Source organism: Corvus moneduloides, chromosome 1 (genome assembly GCF_009650955.1).
Source record: "Corvus moneduloides isolate bCorMon1 chromosome 1, bCorMon1.pri, whole genome shotgun sequence".
NCBI lineage: Eukaryota > Metazoa > Chordata > Aves > Passeriformes > Corvidae > Corvus > Corvus moneduloides.
Genome location: NC_045476.1, coordinates 78,521,539 through 78,546,606, shown reverse-complemented (window position 1 = coordinate 78,546,606; position 25,068 = coordinate 78,521,539). Strand labels below are relative to the sequence as shown.

Sequence of the window (25,068 nt, the reverse complement as noted above, 5' to 3'; positions counted from 1 at the left end):
AAATTGGCACCTACCTGCAAATTGATCTCTACAAAAGAATGCAACAGTTTATTCTTTTAAATGAAAGGGACCGTAACACTTCCTAGAAGCTCTAATTTGCAAAAATTTCTGCAAGAAGGAAAAAGGCTGACATGTATGCTGGTGTGATTTATTTTTGTTTGTCATGAGGAAGGGGAAGAAAGTATTCCAGTTCCAAAGGCAAAACAGCTTGTCATTAGAGCCTGCGTGTAACAGAGCAGGTGAAGAAGAAATTTTGTGTTGCAGGTATGAAAAAATTTGATGTTTCAGGTTTTTTATGGAAGGCAAAATCATAAATGGTACAAGCCCATTTTCCTAGTTGGCTGCTTAGCAAGGCAGGAAGGCAGGCAGGAATGAGGACAGATGGAAAGGAAGGGAAGTAAAGAGGGAGGTGCTGATCTCTTCCTTCCTGGTATCCAGTGGTGGGACACAGGGTAATGGTTCAAAGCTGTGCCAAGGGAGGTTTAAGACTGGACATTAGGAAGCATTTCTTTATCAAGAGGGTGGTCAAACACTGGAACAGGCTGCATGGACAGGTGGTAGACGCCCCAAGCCTGGCAGTATTGAAGAGGGACTTGGACAATGCCCTTAACAACATGCTTTATCTTGGTCAGCCCTAAATTGGTGAGGCAGTTTGACTAGATGATCATTGTAGGTCCCTTCCAGCTGAAATAATCTGTGCTAAGGGAAGGAAGGGAGGAAGAAAGAAAGAAGGAGGGCAGAAAGTCAAAAATCTTACTTTCACTTTCCTGTATTAAGTGAAATATATAAATGTTCTTCACATTCCTATGTCTTTGTATTAATGTATAATATTTATCTGACCAGCTGGATTTCATCTGTGGCTTTTAGTATCCTTAATAATCTTTATTATTGCAACAAAAAACCCTAGCTGCCGATGTCCTGGACTCCTGATGGCCATGAATTGATATCTCAGCTCAATGAAATGCTGGTGTTCAGGAAATCAATCTAAACCCATAGTTAGTTTAACTCCTGAGTTATCTGAGGTATGAAAGGACATGAGGAGTGAATAAACACTCCTATTCTTCTGGAGTGGTTCTCATGAACTGAAACGTGATTTTGATGTCTGTACCAGATCTGTTTGCAACTGCAGGAGTGTAAGTGCATGAAGGACATTTTTATCTAGTACATTCAGTCTGGAACCTTTGGTCAAAACAGAGCTCAAAACATTTGTGTCAGCCAAAACAGGTGTTTGGCTGCTAATGGAGCTGAAGCAAAATTTGAACATTGTGTAGGATGAAAGATGAGCTTGAGGAATGTCTAGAGAATACATTTCAATGTGTAAATATTCCAGGCCCGTGTGTGCCTCTCAGTGTTGCCCAATTCAAGAAGAAATACAGAGACAAAAACAAGCTTCTGGCAGCCTCCACCCCCATGTCTTCTTCTCTGTTTGCTTCCAGTAGGGCTAAATGCAGGCAAATAGGGAAGGCCAATATGCTACAGAAAAGAGGCACATCTATTACTAGCCAATGTATTGTCATGTCTCAGTTGGAGTGCAGTTTGCTGAATTTCCTTTTCCACTTCCAAGGACTGCCTGTCCATACTCTCCTTCCTCATCCTTCCCATCAGCAACACCTATCCTGCAGGCTGGCAGGCAAATGAGGTGTCAGGAAAGAAATACTGATGTTCCCAGCGGGTGTCTAGCACCCAGCTCTTTCTTCAGGAATAGCTTTATTTTATATAAATTTTGGATAACTGATCTGGCAGAAAACAAATGAAAGCTGTGTAATTTATTCTGGTTTGACAAAATGCAAAGTGTTCCTTGGAAGAATTTAAGATAAAATTAAAATCTGTGGTATACTCATCACATGACAGTCCAAACATTCCAAATAAATTATAACATATCAGCTAGTGCAGCCTTTTGACAGTATGAAGTCCTTAATCTTCAGTCATTATGGTTCTCTGATTGCCCCTTCTCTCGTTGTTAATACCTCCTCCTGAGTCCTACTGCCAGGAATTAGCTGCAGTAATTCTATTTCAATTACAGCCAATTGTTGATAATCTGAGTTTCTTATATGGTTCATATAAAGTTATTGTCAGGCTGGTACATTAGGTCTGTGTTTGTTTATCTTTCCTGTAGGAAAAAAAAAAACAGAAGACTTTTATTTGCAAATTCACAAATTATGCAAGTCCTTCCATGATCACCAAGGCAAATTAAAAGATAAAACAGCATAATGTACACCACTAGTCTGTAAAGGATACTGCTGAATTTGTCAAAGAGGGATAAAACCTTGGGGTGCTATCTGAATCATCAACTAGGCTTGGATGATCAGCTAATGCCAGTGATTACAGAACACCACCCACAACAGACACACTCTCCCCACACACACTGTGCATCACTTTCAGATTTCAAGGAAACGTTGATCCTTTATTCTGAGTGTGTCTTTGGTTCCTGTGATGCAGATTAGGCACTTAACAGCTCCCAACTGGGTTAACAAAATTCCCTGTACTTTAAACAATGCATCAGCTCCAGCCATAAAAGTCATCTTTCTGCTGCCTCCAGAGCCTGATTGCTGTCTAGAAATAGTCCAAAATCTCTTTGCTAAGGTACGTCTTTCTATTAGTGTGATGTGGTTAGGATTGTATGATATCGGCTGCAACCTTCATTATTGCAGGTTAATTTGCAGGAGTTTTATTGAAAGAACCCCAGTTATCAAACAGCAATCCAAAACTTGAAACCCGATAGTGAGGATCTACAGGCTAGAGTAAGGATACATGGATCTGAGAATAAAATCTCCCAAATCTGGAGTTATCAGCATTTTATAGCATCCTATTCTGTCTCCCCTTCTCCTGTTAAAAAGTGTCTTAAGACAGGAGAGAGCTCACATCCTATCCAGTCCTACTGAAGGAAAACTGTTGCATCCACGTAGCCATGGCTTGGAAAAAGCGTTGACTGGGAAAACTGCTTTCAAGAGAGTCCAGAACAACGCTCCTACACACGAGATCAGGTTGCACGAAAAGATGCCAACAGTTTGATAGATAGTTCTGACCTGCAGCAGACATCCAAGCCCCAGCTGTAAGAGCCAGATGCGTGTCCTGCTCTCCGTGGGAGGCTGATGCGTTTGTGACAGGGAAGGCAGGGAGCACAACATGCACAGTGCCTCAGCCATAACTGGTCACACTCCTGCATTGTTAGCAAAAGTCAAAGGGGAAAGCAGATTTGTATTAACATGCCAGAGTGTCATATGGGACAACTGAGATATGGGCACATTTTTTGCTGCCCTCTGACATCATCTGTCTTAGACAGTTACCTGCACTATCTCTTAGGTAGCAAAAGCCCTGACAAGAAGTGCAGGAAAAGAAGGGTCTGGAAAAGAAACTGCAACAATTTTGAACAATTCAGAACTATAAGCCTGGTTGTTGGTTTGGGGATTTTTGTTGTTGTTTTTCTGTGAAGGAGATGGGATCAGGATCTGTATCCTTCTGCACTGAAAGAATGTATAATTATTATTTTTTCTTAGAAATACATATGACATGGAATAAAAGGAATTACATGGTAGGCTGGAGTTTTTTGTGTGTATATATATATGTCTAATGCCTCTGCTGCCTGGTTTTGCTGGTTGTCTTGCACACCATGACTACTTCTGATAGCATATAACTTTGCCATTTTGGTAGTGTGTCCAAGGCAACCCTACTTCCTTATGTGTAATATGCAGCCACTTTAGGAATGTGTAGGAAGTCTAGCCAACCCGGGCAATTGCAGGGCTGTTGTACATGTGAAGATCAAATCTGCACTGCTGGAACAACACGGCTCCCCCTCAGCCCCCCACTATGCTACTGTTTTTAGAGCTACACACACTGACAGGGACATATGAACATAAACACTGTGAAAGCAAAAATTAAGAGGCTGTGGGACCTGTGCTGTCTGAACAGATATAGAAGCCCCCAAGTTTCAAATGAAAAAGAGTGACACAGTCCTGTAAAAAAAATACCACCAGAGAGAGAGAGAAATATATTAGGATGCTTGTAGGTCATTGTTAATTAAAAAAGCATCTGATTATCATTAACATAAATTGTCACTGAAGGAAATGGGGCCTGCATTGCAGGAGACAAACTGGCTGAGTTAGCTTAAATTGCCTGGAGTACATGTACCATGTGATGGAACCAGTGAAGAAATTGAAAGCAAATTATAAATTTGCGTGTCGGTAAGTGATTCAGAAAACATTTAGGCTGAAGTTGAACCTCAGTGTTTTGTTTAACTGCAATAGAGCCAGTATAGGTAAGGTTTGAGCTAAAGCTGTAGGAGCAGCAAATTTACTATAGCTGAAAACAACATTCCTACATTTTCAAAAGCTAACACATGAAAGAGAGCAATGCAAAAAGTCAGAAACTCTTGATACTTAAAGGTGTAGCTCAAGAAAATAAAATCCTATCACCTACATTAAGTTGCATCTCTCCACTTGCCAGACGCTTCTGTGCCAAGTACTCTGATAGTTTGATTTATTAATTCTTTCCTACAGACAATTCCACCTAGTTAGAAGTTGACTTGGTTGTCTTCTTGCTCCAGAATTCATTCTGCTTTGCTCTTGGATTGCCAGTGGCTATGCCAAGAATAGCCCTGTGACTGACACAGCCTCCAAAGCACTGGGAAAATTATATCTGAAACTCCACATTTACGAGAGCATTGGAAGTGAAAGTGTCTTTTGTTCTGTTTCCCCATTGAGTGGAAGAAAGACACTTGGAAAATCATCTGAGAGAAGGAAGAATACTAAATCAAGCAAGAAAAGCTGTAAATGCTACTCAGATCTTTAATTTACTTTCTGTGATACACATAGTGTTTACAATGCTATACAACTGGAGGAGATATGTCTTGGTATGAACCTTTTGAATAATTTTGAATTTGTTTTTACTATGTCAACAGGCAGTTTAGCAGCTGGAGTTTTGGGATTGCTTTACTAAGTTACCTTAGTAAGTAACTTTATTGAGTACTCTGCATTTTCTTACTGTATCTCCACTTTATCTAGTATGATTGTTGCTACCTAACTGAACAACTAGTAAACTACTGAAGTTTGCCTTCAGAGTACAAAGCATTGGAGGGTAGGACTCCAAAAAGTGTAGTTTAAAAGTACTTGTCTCAAGCAATGTAATTCAGTGATTCTGCAAAGTTAGTTTGTACCGTTGGAAAACAAAAATAGCTACCAAGGTGTATATACACAGATGTATGAGATAACCACTAAGGTACTCTGTTATTTGTAATATCATTTGCAGATAGTAAACTTGTGGAAATCAGCATAATTCTCTTGATTTTGTTGGAGCTAAAAGGATTTACATGAACCACACATTTGCCCCATCTCCCATGAATGTTTTTATCAGAGTATCATATCCCTCTTCTAAAGAAGTGTACTTGGAGATCAGTTCCTGTGGAAAGTGCTGTATCATTAAACATTAATTAAACCATTTACATTATGATAAATTAATAGCTGGTAGAGTTTAGTAGAGTGATATCTCTTCTACAGATAATTTAAAAATAAATGCCTTATTTCATTTATAAATTGTTGGGGAAAATTTATCTTTTATCTTTTAATTTTCTTTCCTCCCAGTCTTTCATTTTCAGGCAAACACAAAACCTACCTTCAAATGTGCAGTGCTGTTTCAGACAGGGGACAGTTTCAGCATTTCTGAAACCATTTGAAAATGTCCAGACCTGTCTCCCCTATATTGTTGCTAAAAATGTCTGCTGATTTGAAAGCAGGTTGAGGTCTCTAGAAACTCTTTCATTTTTATGAATTTTCAGCTGGGCTCTGACTATGACAACCAGGAAGGTGCTTTCTGAAAATGCTCTCTTTGCTCCTTTTAGATTTATCTCTAGCAGGTACTCTTCATCTGCAGATGGTGACTGGGACCTTCTCTTCTGCTCTTGGATCCAAAGGGGATATGAAGGGTGAAACCCTCTGTGCCATTGTCAGTTTATCATCATTTGTTTACCTTAAAACCCTAAACTTGGAGTCCCTGGTAGGGAGGTAGCCAGATGTGTAAAGCAAAGTTGTTGTCCCCAGCAAACAGACCACAGCTAGAATTATGGCCTAAGGGCATGTTTTTGACAGAACAGACCCTGGTCTCGGAAGGGTCCTAAGAAAAAAGCACACAGGGTGCAGATTTATTGACCAACAGTTACTATTTTTGAACCCTTTGGATATTAAATGTATGCTTCTCATATCAAAAGTATTGCTTCAATGGAAAAAAATATTGTAAGTGGTTAATACTCCTGTGTCTGACCATTGTGACTTGTCTTTAAAGGAACTCGCTCTTCAAACAGGTCTCTTTACTGATCTGGAAAACTCAGAGCCTTCTAAAATATCCTGAAATTATAAAACAGTCCCTATCTGGATTTAAATTTTTTTATTTTCATTCCCTGATGTCTTGATCCCTGACTTAAAGAACAAACCTATTTTGGTTTTCGTGCAGATATTCAATGATGCTAAAATATGCATGTACAAAAAAGGCTCAGTTGTGTACAGGTTCTTTGGGGAAAATGTTTGTTGACATCAACAAGATTTTTTGCTTGAGTAAGGTCCACAGGATTTGGTCTGATAGGTGTCTTGAGGTTTTCTGCCTGAACTGTGCTGTGATGACAGCTACAGTGACAGTAATAGCAGATCAGACTTTGTTTTTTCAAAGCCTGTAAACCCAGCTCCCACACAGGTACACTGGAAAGCCCACTTCTTACCCTGGGCAGGTATATTTACATATGCAAAACAAAGTTTCAGTTGCCTTTAAGCATGTAAATTAGTCCCTTAGTGTCTGCTTGTGAGCATGTGCCTCAGAATTAGCTAACGTGCACTGAACGCCGAATTTTACTACATTCCAGAGAAAATAATGTCTTCACAGGAAAATAAAGAAGAGACATTTTGTTGACATTGCTCTTATTCTATCTACTCTAGGAAAACTGAGGACATATTTCATTTATGAAAAGCTACTTCAACCAGCTTAGCAATCAAGTTAGAGTCACCTCAACAGTAACATACTGCCTTTGTCATTTTTCATATATGTCTATATTTTATGTACTGCACTGATATGGAGCTTTTCTTGGAGAGTTTGCTTTGAATCACTAAATAGTTGAACAGAGTGTCACTAGAAAATGCTTTGGAACTTTTATGAGCATACTTTTATTGTAAATATTAATTTACAATGAAGCTATTTCAGTACCAGAACTTAAAAAGCAGTGTCATGAAGATTCGTAGCTAAAATAATCTGCATTTTATGGGATTTATTTAGTAAAATGTTCAGTTGCAGATGGCAAATTTTAGTCAGAATTAATAAACATATGTCTGCTGATTTGCAGTATTATTTTAGCTTGTTTGCCTTTTCCGTGTACACATAAAATCTTTGAAAACCTTAAGCTTTATCAGTGTCTTTTAGAAGGAAACATAATTATGGTACAAAATTCATTTTCTCTCTCTCTGTCTGTTGGGATCTCAGTGCATTTCCAGCTAATATGCAAATTAGTATTTTCCTGCTTAACTTGTCCTCCTCCTTGAAGAAAGGAATAGCATGCTGCAAGACCAAAAAAGTTACAGTGGCAAAATATGTAGCCCCAACCCTGAATCCCACCTCTGGTCTGTGCCAGCTATGCCGGCTAAGACTGTGCTCTGGCATGGTGTGCTTCAAACCATTGCCTAAATTTTGCTTTAGGGGGACAAATAGGTCTGCTCCTGGGGATGGCCCAACCCTGCAGCTCTGCTGAGTGCAACGAGACTTGACAGCTCTGCCTCTTCCCTGTGCCGTACCAATTCCTGAGCTGATGGGGATGGATGAGCCCATCCACTGCCCTGTTCAGAGAGGTGAGCTCGAGGCCCGAGGCAACAACCCATGCCTTTGTCTTTCTTCGCTGCCAGCTTCCCCTTTTCATTAGGCTCGAGCTGGTAACTGAAATTTATTAGCCTAAACTGGGCTGGAACTGATGAGATTTACAGAGATATATAGAAGAAATGCCGAGCTGGAGAAAACGGATGAAAAATTGAAATGATAAAGTTGTATTGGTAGCTTGTTGAGGTAATTGAAAAGCCTTGTTATGTTGTATTGTGATGGGTTCAAATAAAATATAGGTGCAATTTGTCTAGATCATGCCTGCAGCACACTACCAAATAGATTCCTCTCTTCTAGAGTTGGGGATGTGTTCAATTTTTGCCTGTCAGTGGGGATTGTGAAGGGGTGAGATGAGACTAAAACTTCTCTCAATTGATGTAGTTGACAGCTTGACATTTTTCCCACCACAATGCTTGCAGGAGGTCAGGGAGTGTTCTTCAAAGCATCCAGAGGCATTTTTGCAAAGTCCAACACACCCATTTTTGTCCCGCAGCAGTCTCCCATGCTCTGCTCCCTTCCCAGAGAAAACTGACTAGCTCTGATGCATTTCTGAAGCTCAAGGCAAGTACCCATTGAAAATCTAAAACATTACCTTTCATTGTATCTTTCATTTATTCCCTGTTTAGTCCTAAAGTCCACTCAGGAGACTCCAAGACATTCCCAGCACGATCCATGATCTCAAGGAAATATAAAGGTGGCAGATAACCTCCTAATTCTTTTTGTTACCTGTAGAAATAAGACACAGAAGTGAGAGGGTATACCTTCTGCAGGCCCAAGGGTAGTCTGCTTTCTAGCAGACCTCTTCTAGCACAGACACCCCGTGGCTGAAAATTGCCTTCCATACCCTTCCTCAATGCTTGTAGGTTCCAATCTGGTTATTTCAAGTGGTCAGAAGAAGATTTTGTCTAAATGCATTCCCAATAAAGTAGTGAAAACATGTCAGGCACTACTAATAACGCAGAGGAGTAACCAGGTTCCCATACAGGTATTTTATAATTACATAAGCAGCAGCATTGTAACAATCATGGTGATCTAAGATTGTAACAGCAGCTAAGTTTGCCAGGAGAAATAACATCTTTTATATAGCCAGTTTGAGCTCCTAGGGGAAAAAAAAACAGACTCTTTTTTACTCAGCGAAGAGCTTGTGTTTCTGATCCATCTTTTCATTGTAATCAGTTGGTCTAATAAAAAATATTACCTGTGTCTACAAACCTTGCCTTGCAAATATATCTGACTTGAATCAATAAATAGATCTTCTTTGCACAATACATAATCATATGATAATTCAGTGCCAGAGAGTTTGTCAGTAGTGGCATACAAGCTGCACACAAGATATTTTTAAATATAACTATATTAAATGTATTTTGAAAAAGACTTTCTGTTTGAAAGAAAGAGTAATTTTATTCCTATGAATGGAACCTGTAATGTGCTTGTGCAGTGGAATTCATCTTTCTCTGTCAATGTAGCATCTTTCTCTCTTTCTCCATAATGCCCTTCATTCTCTGCTTTGTGCTAAGGATATGTATTGACTTTGCAGAATTGCTGTAGCAAGCTGTAAATGATGTATTCAAAGAAAAATCCCTGCTCGGTTCCCATAGAGAGAACATGAACAGTGCTGGGCAATCAGAGTTACGCTGCATTTTGTATTGTGACATCCAGTGCAAGCAGGAAAAGCAGCCCAAGCACAGACATCACTGACTTAAGTTCTGACAATAGAAGCCTGTTCCTTTTACTATTCATATAGAGACATCTGAAGTGTTTTTCCTTCTTCACTTTATTTCTTTTCTATTAGCCCCTGTCATCATGCATGGCGAGAAGACAATCCTTCATTAGCTACAGTTCTCTCACTGCAGACAAGGCTGTATCTAGCAATTTGACAATTGCTTGTTTACAGCCAGCACACTACCTGTGATTTGTCCATAGTACACACTTCACATCCTGTGGTACAGGTACCACAGCAAATAATTCCCTCCTTTTACCTAAGTAGTGCAGTTAGAGATATTCAGAATTGGTTTAGTAAATGCCTGGAAGAGCAGAAAATCTGCTCATCAGCATCCCATTAGAAATGTTGTGGGAGAAAAATTGTTAAGAGTAAGTAGAGTTGTAATAATACAGTTTTGTGCATTTTTCATTTGTTTTCATTTGGAAACTCCACATGCCCTGATAAAAATAAGCAAAATGAAATGGTGCTGTCAGGAAGAGGCCAGGCTGAGGCCAAGATGACACGGCAGTTCCTTGGCAGCTCCCTCTGAGACTTTCAGCCTCCTGGTGCCCTCCATCTGAGGTGACATTTTGAGATGTGAATAGGACTCTGTGAACTTTCTTGCTACTGTCTTGAAACCAAATCAGGTTTCAAACTAAATTAATAAAGTCCAGAGCTTTAAAGTTGATGCCTACACTTGGGATTCCCTGCCTCTGCTGTGGAGTTTTAATGCCTCAGTGTGAAGGAAAAGCTGATGCATCTCTCAGCAGGACAAAAAAGAGTATTTTCCTCAGTGACTCCAGACCACAAATTACTCTGCTGAAGATACTGATGGAGTAGACCATGGTAATGGTCTTTTTAGTAGAAATAGAAGTCCATATTCAATTTAGTCTCTTCCTTACGAACAGCCATTGAGAAAGAAGATACTGAATCCTACAGACCTCTCGAAAAACAATAGACTAAAACAAGACTAAAATGATAAACTGATAATTAAGGTTAAGAAGAGGTGGCAGAGACAAAAAAAGACTTTATTTGAAAGAGCATGAGATACACCAAAACAAGGTTGTGCTTCCAGACGGCCACTAGATTTGAATATATGCTTGAATATGGTTTTCTTTAATTAATATAGAAGAAAATGTGACTAAGAAGAAAGCCGTGTCAGATTGGCCTTCCCCACCCTACATAAGCAATGGAGGAGACAAATCACTGTATTGAGTGACTGAGTAAGGCAAAACAAGAAAAGAAGCAGAGCAAAGAGGGAGGGGATCCCTCTCTTCTGAGAAAGGAAAACTTTACAAAGATTTTCTGACAGTGGTAAGCTCAGGTAACTCCTTGAGAAGGATTCAAATTAGGCCTTACTCCTGAGCAAGGCCTGGTTGCTTGGAAGAAAAGGAGAGTGAAGGCCAAAAGAAAAACATGTGACAGAGAAGGTCATGGAGCCTGCTGAATGAGAGGTTCTGGGGTACATCTGTATACATGTGGCAGAACAAACACAGCCATACACAGCTCTTTGTGTCCTGTGCTCTAGTCACATTAAGTTCTCCACTGGATTTTGTGTGCATACATGCTTTTCAAAGAGATGGTACAGCATTCAGGAGTTTCACCATTGTAGCATGTGACGGTCTGGGCTTTCTTGGCTGCAAGTACAGCTGATATTCTTCCCTGTGGACACGAGAACTTGAAAGCTATTCCTATTACTGGTTTAGTAACATTTTACAGAGATGGATGTGACTTTATGACTGCACATATTCCTTTCACTATTCTTGTTATATATGCATTCTCTTGCTATGTCACTTCTTCAGCAATGTGCAATATTGTTTTGTTGCTTTGGAAGCTTACTGCTTTTGGGTCGTGGATTCATTTTATCATTTGGCATATGGAATCATTTTTAGTTAATATTCACTTTTTCACCTTCCTGAATAGATTCTATGGTGCCCTTAACAATTGTATTTTGAAAAGCCGTGATTTATTGCACAATACAAACCAATACAGTTTAGGTTGCAATTAACTACAAAAGGAAATCAATGGTTAAATGAACACCCACTGTTTTAAAAAGCCACAGAGGTGCTACAAAAATTCCATCGTATCAATTCCTCCAACATCTCCTGGCGCAAATATACCATCCTAGTGTTTGTAAGGAGTGAATGTTTCTTGTCAGCCACCTCTAAAGTGACACCACACACAGTCCACACCTGCAAAATCAAAAACCTCTTTTTTTGTCAGAAGAAAAATGAACAGATATGGATGAACAGAGCTGGATAAAGTGAGGCAGGGGTATAAGGGACAAACATAAAAGCTGCTGTATGACATGCAATAACATAAAAGTTGAAAATAGTTGTTTTCCTGCTTTCTCCTCTCTTGTTCCTTCACCTCTGTCTTTTAGGTAACTTGTAACTCATGCCTTGTTTCAGTCCTGCAAGGCAGAAAACTATATGAACACATAAGCAATATCCATATATAATGCTTCATCTTCAAAGTCTTCGTTGTAGGAGAACAGTGTAAATAGCTTGCAGCATACAAAATTCTCTTGTTCAAACAGTGATAGCAAAATGCTTCTTTCATCTCTCAGAAAGCCTCTAAATTTTAAAACAACTCAGCATGCTGCATTCTCTAGCATTTTTTTTCATTCTGTTTGTATGGTTTTAGAATTATGTATAGTATGGTGGAAGGGAGACCATCAAGTATTGGAGAGGAAAGATTCACTTCTTTCATGTAAGGATATTTAATCACAACTGTGCTTAATAAAATTCTCTAGACTAAACAAATTATTTTTATGGTTCATGTAAGGTTTAAGAGTTAGATTCCATTTTTGTAATTTAAAATTGTCATTTTATTTTATGTTTTTGAGGAAGGAGGTGAGACACTTCTTCATCCACCTGTTCATATGTGCATTTCACATATGAATGTTTGAAACCTTCTCTCGTTTTTCCTGAAAAGCCTGGTGGTTGAAAACATGCAGTGCTGAGACAGGTGAGTTGATGAATACACTCTGCCACATTCTCTCAACTCCAATTTCAGAGGCACAGAAGAGCACTCTTCAGATTGTGTGATTCTGCCATGTACTGGGGAGGGGAGCCAGTGAAACAGTGAGACAGTGAAAATGTAAGTTCCTCCTATTTTACTGTGTATCACAGGTCTCAGAAAAGATAAGTCACAGGCACATTACTGAATTGTGTCCCTGTGAAGGAAGACAGCACATGAGGCAGAATTTAGAGTGTGTAGCCACATCTGCTTTAGTAAATACAATGTTTGGATAACCCGTTTGGCTGTGTATGTGAAACTGAGGAGTTCATGTATTAAATGCATGGATTTGTTCTAGTGCTTGCTCTGTGTATCATAGAATTCTCCTGTGTTTTCTGTGTCATATAGGAGTGCCGCATTATGTACTGTATATTAATCCTAAATTATAAACTTAAACAATAGACAATATTGCATTTTATTTTCATGGTACTCTGGTACGTGCAATAATCAAAGGGCATCCACCGGGGTTGCCGTTCCATTAAAACTGTCATATGTATTTTATTCTGACTTTTTTTCCCCTACTGCAGTCCAGCTTGGGGGAAAAAACCAATTCATAGATTACACTCAAACCGAAATGCAAACTTTTCAAGTGGCATCTATTTAGCCTTTAAGATTACAATCAGACTTATTCCAAGTATACCATGTTGAAACAGAGGAATGGAGATGCGTGCATATACTACAAGAAGCAAGTGAATTTATTCAGTAACCAGCTCAATTCTAGCAAGAGGTCACTGCTCTTGCAGTCAGACTCGAAGCAGTAATGGTGTACTGATAACTTTCAGTATTACAAGTATTACAAATATTTATTATAATATAGAGGTTTTATGTAATAGAGGTTATTACAAGTATTCTGTCCTAGTATTAGGGAAAAGTGTTACTAAGGGGTCTGTTTTGCCTTATTTTTGTCAGAAGTGCACTGAGTCTCTGTGGCTGACCAATAATGCTGACAAAGGCCATTCCTGCCTCCTCCAACTGTTACATTAAAAATGTTCCATCAGCCTGAGGATGAGCCCAAAGATGAACACGCAACAGAGGAAACTGGGAGAATATTGTATGGCTTCCCAACACATCCAAGTATTCATTTATCATAGCTGTAATTCATCATTTGTTTTGGGCACTTTGCCAGCATTCAAACTTCCAACAACTTCTCTCCAGAGATCTGACTGCCCTTTTTCTTCTGTAATGCTGAAATGACTACATTGCGATCAATATGAAAAATGCAGGGCCAGAAAACTAGCCAGTGAGACCTTAGTTCTGCAAATAATCATTAGTGCAAATCTGGAGAGGAAAAAAAAAAAAACCCACCCAAAACAACAAATCTTGACTGTATAATCTGAATCTTCATCTCAAGATCTAATTGTTGAGGGACTGGCAGTGTCCCAGGTAATCGATAAGGAGATTTAGAGTCTCCTTTTGCCAGTCACTGGCTTGGCCACAGATTGATGGGGCACAACTCTGCTCCGAGCTTAGAGGAGTTGTTTGAGATTTACCAATGTACCTGAAACAGGGAATGGGCTCTGTGCTAGCAGCAAAAAGGAGTTATTACTACAGGGAACTATTAGAGGGGTAATAACCTTCTCATACCCAAGTGGACAAGTTTCCCTCTCTTTTTCACACATACACATCATCAAAGTTGGTGCAAGTTTGCTGCCTTCCCATTCTGTGCAGAAAGATGAAGGCTAGCACAGGAATGGTGAAAAAGAAATACCTGCCCTCCTGGTTGCTTCAGGTCAAGATTGAGATGAATTAGTTGGCAGAAAGGATGCCTTGTCCTGCCACTGCCTTTGCAGCTGTTGTTCTGCGGATGGGGAGTATTTCAGCAAGCCTGACAGCTTTTATGAACACTAAAATGATCTTTAAAAGTGGATGTAAAATCCCTTTATTATTTGGTTGTTTTTCCAAAGTCTTACACAAACCCTCCAGGAAACTCTACTGTTTGCCCTCATAAAAGCAGCTCTGACATTAGTCTCAGCATGTTCATTAACTAAAATCGAGCCTTCCAAAGAAATTCAGCTTTCATCTTTGTACCCTTTTTGCTAAATAAAGAAGCGCTTCGCCTCTCCGGTATGACTTTTGGTCTACCTCGGAAGCCCATCCTCTCGCAGCCCATGTGGTGCGTTGTGGAATCCTCCCGGGATGTAACCAGCCCTGCGGAGGGGAGACCTGGGGTTGCCCTCCCATAGCCGGGGGCTGCGTGGGGCCCGGGGGCCGCAGCTGGGGCGGGGGGTTCCCCGGGAAGGAGGGCGGGGGGCGGCGCAGGGGGGCGCAGCTCCCCGGCACCAATCGCCTCCCGCAGGTCCCCGCGGCAGCGTTAGAGCCGCCGCGATAGCCACGGGCAGCCGAGCCGGGGGCAGCGGCGGCCACTTCCAGCGGGCAGCTCCGGGGAGCGGGGCGGCTGTGGGGCTTCCTCCTCCTCCGCTTCCTCCTCCTCCTCCTCCTCTGCCTGCGGCCGCGCAGCCCCCCCAGCCCGAGCCTCTCTCCGCAGCCGGAGACAGGAGCGAGTGGCAGCTCCCTCCGCGGCAGCGGAACGGGGCGGCGCGGGGATGTGAGGGGCGCACCCGGCGGAGGAGGGAAGTCCCGTCGCCAGGAAGGCAGTCGGGAGCTCCTCCACACTGCAAGGTAACCCGACCTCTCATTCGCGGACTTTTTCTTCTGCTTTTTCCCTTTTCCCCCTCTTTCCTCCTCCCCTTTTTCTTTTCTCTTTTTCTTTATTTTTGATTCCTTTATTTCTTTCTTCTTTTTCCCCTTTCCTTTCTTTCTTTTTTTTTTTCTCTCTTCTCCTTTTTCTTCTTTTTCTCCTTAGGTTTTTAGTATTCTTTTGATCTTAGTTGTTCCTTCTATTTTTTTTTTCTTCTTCTTTCCCTGGCTGTCCATCCGCAGTCAGAGGGCGAGGAGGAGGCGGTGGGGAACGGAACGAGCCCACACCGGGTCGCTCTGGAGTTTGGCTGGGACAAGCTTCTCCCCGCTCCGCAAGTGCTCTTCTGCGGCGGCAGGACTGGGCAGAGCCGGGCAGGGCAGGGCGGAGCGGGGCACGGAGCGTCCCGGCGGCGCGGCTGCCCATCGGGAGAGAGAAGCAGGTCAGAGAGACGGAGAGGGGGCAGAAAGAGCCGCCGGGGGCGTGGAGCGTCTGCCTCCAACTTTCCCGGGGCGGGGAGCCGCCTCGAGGATTTCGGCAGAACGAGAAATAACTATGGGAGAAGGTGTGTGTGTGTGGATGTGTGCGGATGCTGTACAGCCGGAGCTGGAAACTATCCCCCCCCGCCTGCCGCCCCCTCGCCGGGGCTCCCGAGGAAGAAGCGCCCCCCCGTCCGGGAGCGTCCGGGGGTGTCCGGGGGCTCCGGGGCTCGGCGGGCGCTGCGGGAGCGGCGCGGAGGGGCTGCGGGGGCACACAAATGGTAAAAGATACGGAAGGAAGAGCCCCAGTGGCTGGGACATAAATCAGGCAGAATATATGGGGAGTTGATGAGAATAGGTCTTTTCACCCTTAAAAAAAAATAGCTACTTTGGAAGAGAAAAAGGAGGCTGATTATTGGCATCCAGCTCTGAAACCCAGGCAGCTGATGCTGAAGGGAGCCAAAGGGAGCAGTTCTTCTTGGTTTAAAAACAGCAAGACAGTCTCTGCCAAAGATTGCTGTAAACACTGAATAAAGATTTCATTGTGGCTTGGTGTGACCGGAATAATTAGGCAGTTAATTGTTTATTCTGATCTTAAAGTGCAGTAATCAGTAGTGCACAGTAGGAAAAATGCGGGGGAAAGGGAGGAAGAACAGCATAGGGAAATGATAGGAAAATGTATCACTTTTTCCTCTTCCGCAGTTTTTTTTCACGAGGGTTGCTTTTTCTTTTTGTGTGTGTGTGAGACTGGGAGCACGTGGGTCCCAGTCTATTTAGATAGAGAACACCTTTGTAAAGCTGGGGTGTAATTGTGCTTTTGCTGCCACTGTGTCAATATTATTTTGGGCTGGACAAAATCAAATTATGAGACTTAAAGAAATCCTATTTTATGAAAATGAAATCTGAAGATGCCTGGGGAAAGAACATCTTAACTAGATTGACTAATACCAATTAATGCATTTTACTTATGTGTGCACTTTATTGCCAACTCAGCAGGGATGAAAGCTAATGGTGCCAGCTTTTGTGCTGCTCTAAGACATTTCTCAAGCAGTCACACAAGGCTTTAATGGTAAACTGTTTCGAGTTTTTAACACTGTGATTGTGTCCCTGTTCAGCTCAAGTTCCTTGCAGCGGTGATTCTTTCATGGTAATCTAATGAAATGATCTCTTGTTACACTGTGTTAGCTATTCCCTGTGACACAGCAGGCAGATACAACCTGCAAGCGTTTGTACTGGAGGTGGTGATAAGTTGTCGAGCAAGATGCACTTATAAGCAACAGAATATGACTTACTGATATTAACTGGAAGATGGCACCCTAGGCAAAAGGTGTTTTGCTTTCCTGTATTGCATGTTTTTCCATATATATGCACACATTCGTGTTAAAGAAGCATATAAGTGAATTAACCATCAGAAAGGATGGAATGATGTTGTGTTTGAAAAGAAAAAGAAAAACCAACTTCGAAAGCAGTCCGTAGGCATTTAAGCAAGGTAAAAGAATTTCTCAAAGTCTAATTGTAAAGGAAACAGTCTTCCCATTCGTATAACTCTCTTGACTTTACAACAGTTACATGAAAGACTCATTTGGCTTGGAAACATCTATATAGCATGCACATCCATCATAAATAAATAAATAAACATCCTGTAATTGGTCAAGGTTTAAAAAATAATTCAGTTAAGTATAATTTCTGTCACTGCACATGTAGGAAACTAGGAGCTACCCATTGCAAGAAAAAAAAAAAGGACGGAGCTTTCATTCAGCTCTGAAAGGTAAAGTAGTTTGTTAGATTTTTGTTGGAGCTGCATTTGCTGAAGGTTTTGACCTGCACTTTCTGAGATTTTTGTGGAAAGACAAGAGGCAAAAACATGAGGCACGTTGTCCATCTAACAGAACAAAACTAATATAAAACACTGCAGTCTTCTCTCAGGTCATAGAGCTTAGAAGAGCAAGGACAGAATGATGGCTCCAGAATGGCAAAAACATCTCTTAACAACTGGGTATGTAAGGGCCAATGTTAAGATCCACTTTACGAGCATTTTTATTAAGCTGTTGAATGTGCTCTGTCCTACTACAGTGATACTCAATATTCAGTCTGTGAAGAGTATTCCTGATTTAACAGCAATCTGTGGTGAAAGAATGTCTGCAAGACATTTACCTACTGCTACAGTCTAAAGGGGGATGTTGCAAACTTTATTTGCACCTGTGTCGTCCGAGAAACCTAGAGATGTTCCACTTTCTTACAAAAATCAAAAAAATGTGGTGACAAGTGATCACATAAGAGACTCTGCTCAAGTTTCTGATTATGTTTTGTCAAAGAATGCTTCAAAAAAATTGCGTAGTGTGCCCCTTGCATGAATATCATGTTAAAGTCTAGAATAATTTGAAGATTGCTAGAAAGATTTTGAGATGAGTCTGAAGTGCAAGTGGCTCCTCATTTCTATAATAAAGTGTATTGGAAACACATTTTGGTCATCACGGTGAGTTTGGTAAGAGGTCTTTCTTGCATTGTTATAACATGTGCAGCAAAATACAAGAGGATTATACACTTTTATTCAAGGAAAATATTTTTCATCAAATTGTAGGTAAAATCCTGGATACTATCTTATACCTATCCTTAATACTAACTTACAATATTTGAAATGCACAGTACATCTTCATAATAAAATTGCATTGTCACAGACATAATTGTTATTCATAACAAGTAATCTCACAAACAGATTCCATCCCTTTAAGTATTGAGTCTCAGTCAGGCCAATTATGACTAAATTACTGCATGTTCTCTCCTGTATCAACTAATTAAAGGGTAATTAATAAAATGATAATTTAATTCCATGGCAATGTCTACATCTGGTTGTCATAGCAGAGATTGTTTGACATATGGTTAAATGGTCAGATACTACATTGTATGAATGCAACATTTGCACAGAACACCTGGCAAGCCAGAGGAATTTTAACGCTTAAGACATGAGTTTCAAGAATCAATGTGTTATTACACTGGTTTGCTTGTTCTCTCCACCTAGTCTTCTTACGCCCTTAAGAAAATTTTGTTCTCCAAGTTAATTTAAGTAACTCTCTTGGGGCAGGGGAAGAGTGGGTAGACAACTTGGGATTTTAGATTGGAAACGAAAGATAAAATAGTACTGACTTTTCTGTGGGAAATAAAATGGGTGGTTCTAAGTTAACTTCTGAGAGGACACACTCCATTGGTTCTCGTATTACTGGGTGCTTCCCCTTTTCAGAAAATCAGGCTGAAATTAGCATGGCGACAAAATTATCTTTTTTTTCCCCTAGATACAGTTGTATGCCAGGATTAAGACTGAGATTGTGGTCACAAAAGCATTGAAAAATCTGCATTGCAGCCTTCCCTCACTCTACCTGCCAGATGTAGATAAAACTTATGTCCTCAGGGAGAATGACCATAAAATTCACACATGCTAAAGAAATTAAACAATCTTTTATCAAGTAAACAGATTATATAAATAAACAATTCTCCTGTAGGCAGCTGTTGTATAAAATAACATATGCACGTACTTTGAAGTATCAGTGGTTGAAATTCTCAGGGCAGCCCATACACAGGATTTTATACATATCTTAAAAGAATATATATTAAGCCTCAACATTGTCTTGAAAATTTTTGACCACTGCTGTTTCAAAATATGCAACAGACTGTATGTCTGTCCTTTAAAACAAACTCTAAGTAGCGATATTTTAACACGAACTAAATGACAGCGTCTTATCTATACTGGGTCAAGCTGAATCCTTCATAAAACTAAAAACAAGAAATGAAGCAACAGGCATAATGTTTTCCTTCTCTTTAGAACAAAAAAAAATGCTTAAGAAGGGGAAAATAGCTAGTGCTTTTTCCCAAATAGAGCAAAGTAAAAAGGATGTAGTAAACTGCAGGAAGACATGAAAGTCTGTCTTTTCCCATGCAAACGATCTTCAATGAACAGTGAATAGTCGGGGTCGCTCATCACCTCGTGTGGTCAGGTGCAGAGCGTGGCCCATGGTGCTTATAAAGCACTGTTTGTCCGTCTCTCTGAGAGCCTGAGTCCTGCTCCTTGAGAATTTCCAAGTGCATGGATCCGCCTCATTTTCATTCTACTCGCGTAACTCATTAACACCTGGAAAATCTTTTATAGCATTTAACTGCATCAGATGCACTGTCCGGCACATGTTTTCTTAATAGGGCTTTCACTGTGGTATTGTCAAAGAGCCCTTATGTCACAGCTGGGAACATGAATCTGTCATGTCAGTGCTGTACCTTGGGTTAGACAGAAATAGTGTATGAGTGTGTTTTATGGAAGAGCCGAACATGCCCATATACTGCGTCAGCAGGGAAGAATGTGAAGCTTGTTCTCCTAAATAAAGATTCAGGCTGGTGCTAGTAGAGTACTTTGTACCATTTAAACACTGCTGCCTCTAAGGCATTGCACTTAAGGAAAGGGAAGTTTGAGGCAAGCAAGACACATCCTAGTATTTTAGTGGTGTAATGCTGCTAGTTAACGATATGTCATCATTTACATTTCAGTAGGCAAAAAAATTGCCAGAGGTTTCTAATTCAACAGAAACAACCAGAAGTTGATATGAAAGTCCTTACCCTGGGAATATTTGTTTTTAAAACAAGTTTGATTTAAACATATTTGGCAATATAAGAAGGGGAAGAGAAGTAAATGTTTTCTAATTCCATATGGTTTTTGTGCCCATTAGATCACTCTAAAACCCAGCTTTAAATAGATTACTTTGTAGCTCTGTAATCAGAATGCCTTGGGTAATTAAAACAAGGATAGAACTGTGAAAACTGACAGCAACGCATGTATAAGACCTACTTTTTTCAGAGGAATTTTTAACATAGTTACATACATTTCATCTGAAAGTTAAACACTAAAAATTCACCAGCTACAACACTACCAAGCATGTCTTGATGGCATTCCAAAAGATAGAGCCCACATTTGAAAAGTGTTTGCAGACTTGAGAAACCGTAACTGTTGTGAAGGAGTTGACTGGGGTCCTCATTTAGAGAATGAATGGATGAAAGGAGCATTTCATGCAGTCACAGGCAGTTCCAATTTTTAAACTACTTGTTGTGCTTTGAAAAGCATATGCTTTTTGAAATTCATATGCTAAGAAATAAATTCAAGGTACACTACTAAATGCAATTCTGTATGTTAAAAGTGTTTGACTGTGATGATTTTAGTAATGGCTCTTCAAAAACCTGGGTATTCAGGGGTTGATACCCCAAACCACAACCAGCCAAGCTTAAGTTGGAACCAGTGAAACACACGTTTGGGTTATAGGTTCCTTCTGAAATGCTTTTTGAATTTCCCTCTTGGTTTTCTCCTTTTTGCCATCTGTGTCATCTCCTGTTTTTTCTAGCAGTGAGAGCACTGAGATGCTCTTGTGGGCCCATGCAATTAGTTTCTGTCCATGTCCTCACTAAAGAGGGAAGGAATAGAGCTGGATAGGGCTGCCATGGGGCCCCTAGAGAAAACATGTGGATTTGTTTCTTAATAAGGCTTTTCTGTAAATTATTTTACTTTTTTCAGAAGGACTGATGCCCTTCCTGCTTCTGTGCAGATGCCCAATGGAGCAAGCACTCACTGAATTGTGTAGGTTTGCCCTGTTGGACTATGCAGCGCCCGACAGCATATTCCAAGAGGTGCTAACAGTTTTCAAATAGAGAGCACACTGCAGCTGAATTCTTCTACATGATTCCTTTTAGCAAATCAAAGGTAAAAAATGAGTCTGTGTAATTGTGTTGACTCTGGCTGGACCCCGGTGCCCACCAAAGCCACTCTATCCCTTCCCTCAGCTGAAGAGGGGAGACAAAATACAATGAGAATACAGGTCAAGATGAGGACAGGGGGTGTTCTCCACCAATTACTGTTACCAGCAAAACAGACTCAGGCTGGGGAAATCAATTTCATTTATTACACAGCTCTTCTCCCCAGACTCAGCTTCATTCCCAATTTCTCTACCTCCCTGTGGAACAGGAGGACAGGGAATTGGGGCTGCAGTCAGTTCATCACACATTGCCTCTCCTTCTTCCTCACAGGAAGGACTCCTAACACTCTTCCCCTGCTCCAGCATGGAGTCCCTCCCACAGGACACAGTTCTCCTCCAGCGCAGGTCCTTCCCATGGGCTGCAGTTCTTCATGAAGTGCTCCAGTGTGGGTCCCCTGCAGGATCAATCACAAATCCTGCCAGCATAGGCTGCCTTCACCATGGGCACTCTACACCCATCCACAGGTCTTGCCAGGACCCTGCTCCAGTGTGAGCTTCCCATGGGGTCACAGCCACCTTTGGGCATCCACTTGCTTCAGTGTGGGGTCCTCCATGGGCTGCAAGGTCACAGCTGCCTCACCGTGGTCTGCACCAGGGGCTGCAGGGGAATCCGGAGCACCTCCTTCCCTTCCTACTTCACGGACCTTGGTGTCTGCAGGGCTGTTTCTCTCACATGTTCTCACTCTCCCCTCTGGCTGCTGTTGCTTTTTCTGCCCTTCTTAAATGTTATCCCAGAGGTGGTGCCTTTGTTGCTGATGGGCTCAGCCTTGGCCAGCAGTGGGTCCATCCTGGAGCCAGTGGACATTGGCTGTAATGGACATGGGGGAAATTTCTGGCAGCTTCTCACATAAACACCCCTGTAGCCTCACAGCTACCAAAACCTTGTCACTCACATCCAACACAGTAATTAACCTTTGTACATGCCTAGGTATTGTGAGACACAGTTAAAGCCCTTGCAATATGCCACTTTGTTACAGGAAAGAAAGTTAAGGATTGAGGGAAAGGCTTAACTATAAATTTTCTTGCCTGTATGAGTTTAATTTAGAATGGCAATCACGATGTAACATAAATTAAAATAGCAGTAGTAGATCGCTAGTTGGCAAATCTCTTAAGAATAATATAGGTACTTCACTAGATTAGGAGTACTTTCTATGTGCTTAGCCTATTGCTGAAATTAGTCTATTTTTTAATTTTAAGATACTTTTGAAGAGGAGAGAAGGGTTTTAACGGGTGAAGTTATAGTGACTCTCTGCGTGAACTAGAAGACTGACTTCTGGAAAGGGGAGCTTTCTTAATGAAAAGAAGCATTTCCCTTCAAATAAAATTTGAAGTTTTGCCCCAAGCATCCTCCAATCCATGCATAATCTGGAGGACATTAACCATTAAAGTAAATATTATGTATTACTTGACCTGCAGGTGTAATATATTAAGGCTTCAGAGCAAAAATATGTTTTTAAGGAAGAGAGTCGAGAAATAAAGAGGAAATCTGCAGGCCTTGTGAAAGACCTATGAAGGAGTGGTAAATGCCTTCCCAGAAAGGGAAGTATGGGAAGACTGTGTATCAGTGGTGTCTGTGTTTTAATTGGACACTCAGTTTCTTTCAATGTCAGAGGAGGGCTGCACGCAGCAAACAACTACCATATCTCCTGAGAGGAGCTGCTGCTCTGTCTCCTTCAGAATGTGGAAATGGACAGTCTCCATGCAAAGAATGCATGAAGAGTGAGCACAAGCTGGTAAATTTATTCTAATAGCAAGGTTAAACATCATCTTTTCTGCGCACCCCATGGACACCCAGAGGAGATCTTGTAAAATGACTAGTGCACGTCCTTGATAATGACAAGGGGAAGGGCTGCCAGGCCTGTTGGAAAGGCAGCAGTCAGCTGTTGGCATTATCAGACCGGCTCTGTGGCCCACAGCCATGTACACCTTCTGTCTTGGAGATGCTCCTCAGGAGGAAGGGCCATGAGGAGCAGCTCTGGAAGAACAAGCTCCACATTAAACACTTGTAGCGGAGGAGGCGCTTAGGCACAGTGCTGCAAGGAAGAGCTGAAATCAGCCTTCAAGCAGATGACAAGAGAGGATCTGTCAAACCAGCCTTCAAGAGGACAGAGAGCATGCTGAGAGAAAACGATGATAATAGCAACAAAACCTTGAGGAGACTGAACAGAGAAAGAAGCTGCAGGAGGGCAAGAAAACAGGATTTGTATAGTGAGGCAGACAGGAAGAAATTACAAATGTCTTCATACAGTAACAGAGACAAAAAAGGATAGATCTGATAGGCGGCAAGTATAGAATTTGGCTCTGGCTCAGATAGAGACTAATACAAAAAGAAGGCAAATAACTGTTCCACAGGGTTGTAAATGAGCATTGCAGAAAGCAGAGGAGTTTGTGGTAACAGATAGAGATTGGAATAACAGCATCTGGATCCCACAAGAAGTCTCCGGGGTGAGTAAAGAACATTGCGGGGGGAGGGGGGTGTTAAAAAAATCATATTCCTAGGTTTGCATGTGGTTTCAGGTCGTAGCTCATCAATATGCCAAGAGAAAGGTGTCTGTCGGCAGTGTGTTGTAGATAGAAGGGCTCTATACAAAATGTAACCATTGTATAGAAATGTTGGTCTGAACCATGGCTAAACCTTCTTTGTGTAGTATAGACTTGGGAAAGGTGAATCCTCATGAGGGTGAGCTCAGTGGTGCCTCTAAGGGCACTGTGTTAAATACACTGTGGTGGAGGATCCACTCTTCCAGGTGGGCTCCTGCTGTCTTGTGCCCATGGTACATCTCAGCATGAAGTGGAGGACTAAGGAACTGGATGCTAGATTCAAATGTGTGGAAGAGATAATGGAAGCAAAGAAAAAAAGGAAAAGAGCACAGCTCAATACTGAGCTGTCAGTCTCGGCCCGTCTGTTTTCCTTGCCTGTTTGGCCCATGTAGCTCTTCAAGTGCCCTCTTTTGTTGTCCTGCTGCTCTGTGCAAGAAAAGGAGCTCCCATTAAAGACTCATTTGTATTACAACCTGCTAAATAGACCACTGTTAGTGAGGCAATGAATCAACCTTGGCTAACAGCAGTGATACCCAGTATAGCTAATAACTTTTCCCTACTACTGTTTGCTATCTCCACCTCATTTGTTTCTCACCTTTGGGAGAAAGAGCTCCATTGCATTACCTCTGTAATCCCTTACTGAGCTGTACAGCTTGTTTATGCAGAACATACATATATGCTTGTGTGGCAGCTAGGTGCTAATTTTTTACTACAAATTCCCAGCCTCAAAAAATGCATTCTGATTAAAATCTGTTACCACTTCAATCCTGTTGTCCATCAACCCTTTGGCTATGAAGTCCTTGTTTTGTTGAAGCATCATTAATTACAGTATCAAAAATAAATTTTAAGGCATCCTTATAATTTTCTATAAAACTTTTAAAAAAAGTTTTCTTCTTCATTGTGTCAATTTAGCAAAACATCAGTAAAATGCTCGTAGATGACCATCTGACACTGGGGTTTTATGCAGTTTTTTCTCTTTCTTTTCTGAGTATCTAAGTGTTAATACCTTTGCAGTGGGCAAAAAGTAATTGTCCCAGGAAAGCATGGCTAAGAGTTTTGAAACTG

General features: G+C 41.2%; 1 protein-coding gene across 2 annotated transcripts in view; it reads left to right on the top strand.

The window, feature by feature from the left end:
• The first annotated feature begins 14,865 nt into the window (after positions 1 to 14,865).
• Positions 14,866 to 25,068, top strand: part of CDH20 (cadherin 20) — a 118,765-nt gene continuing 108,562 nt past the window's right edge. Inside the window, exon 1 of one of the 2 annotated variants that reach the window (XM_032117203.1) lies at positions 14,866 to 15,184. The gene's annotated coding sequence lies outside the window, so the exon portion shown is untranslated. Of the gene's footprint in view, positions 15,185 to 22,663; positions 23,908 to 25,068 lie in introns of those variants that run through there. The other variant, XM_032117212.1, reaches the window with a different exon arrangement.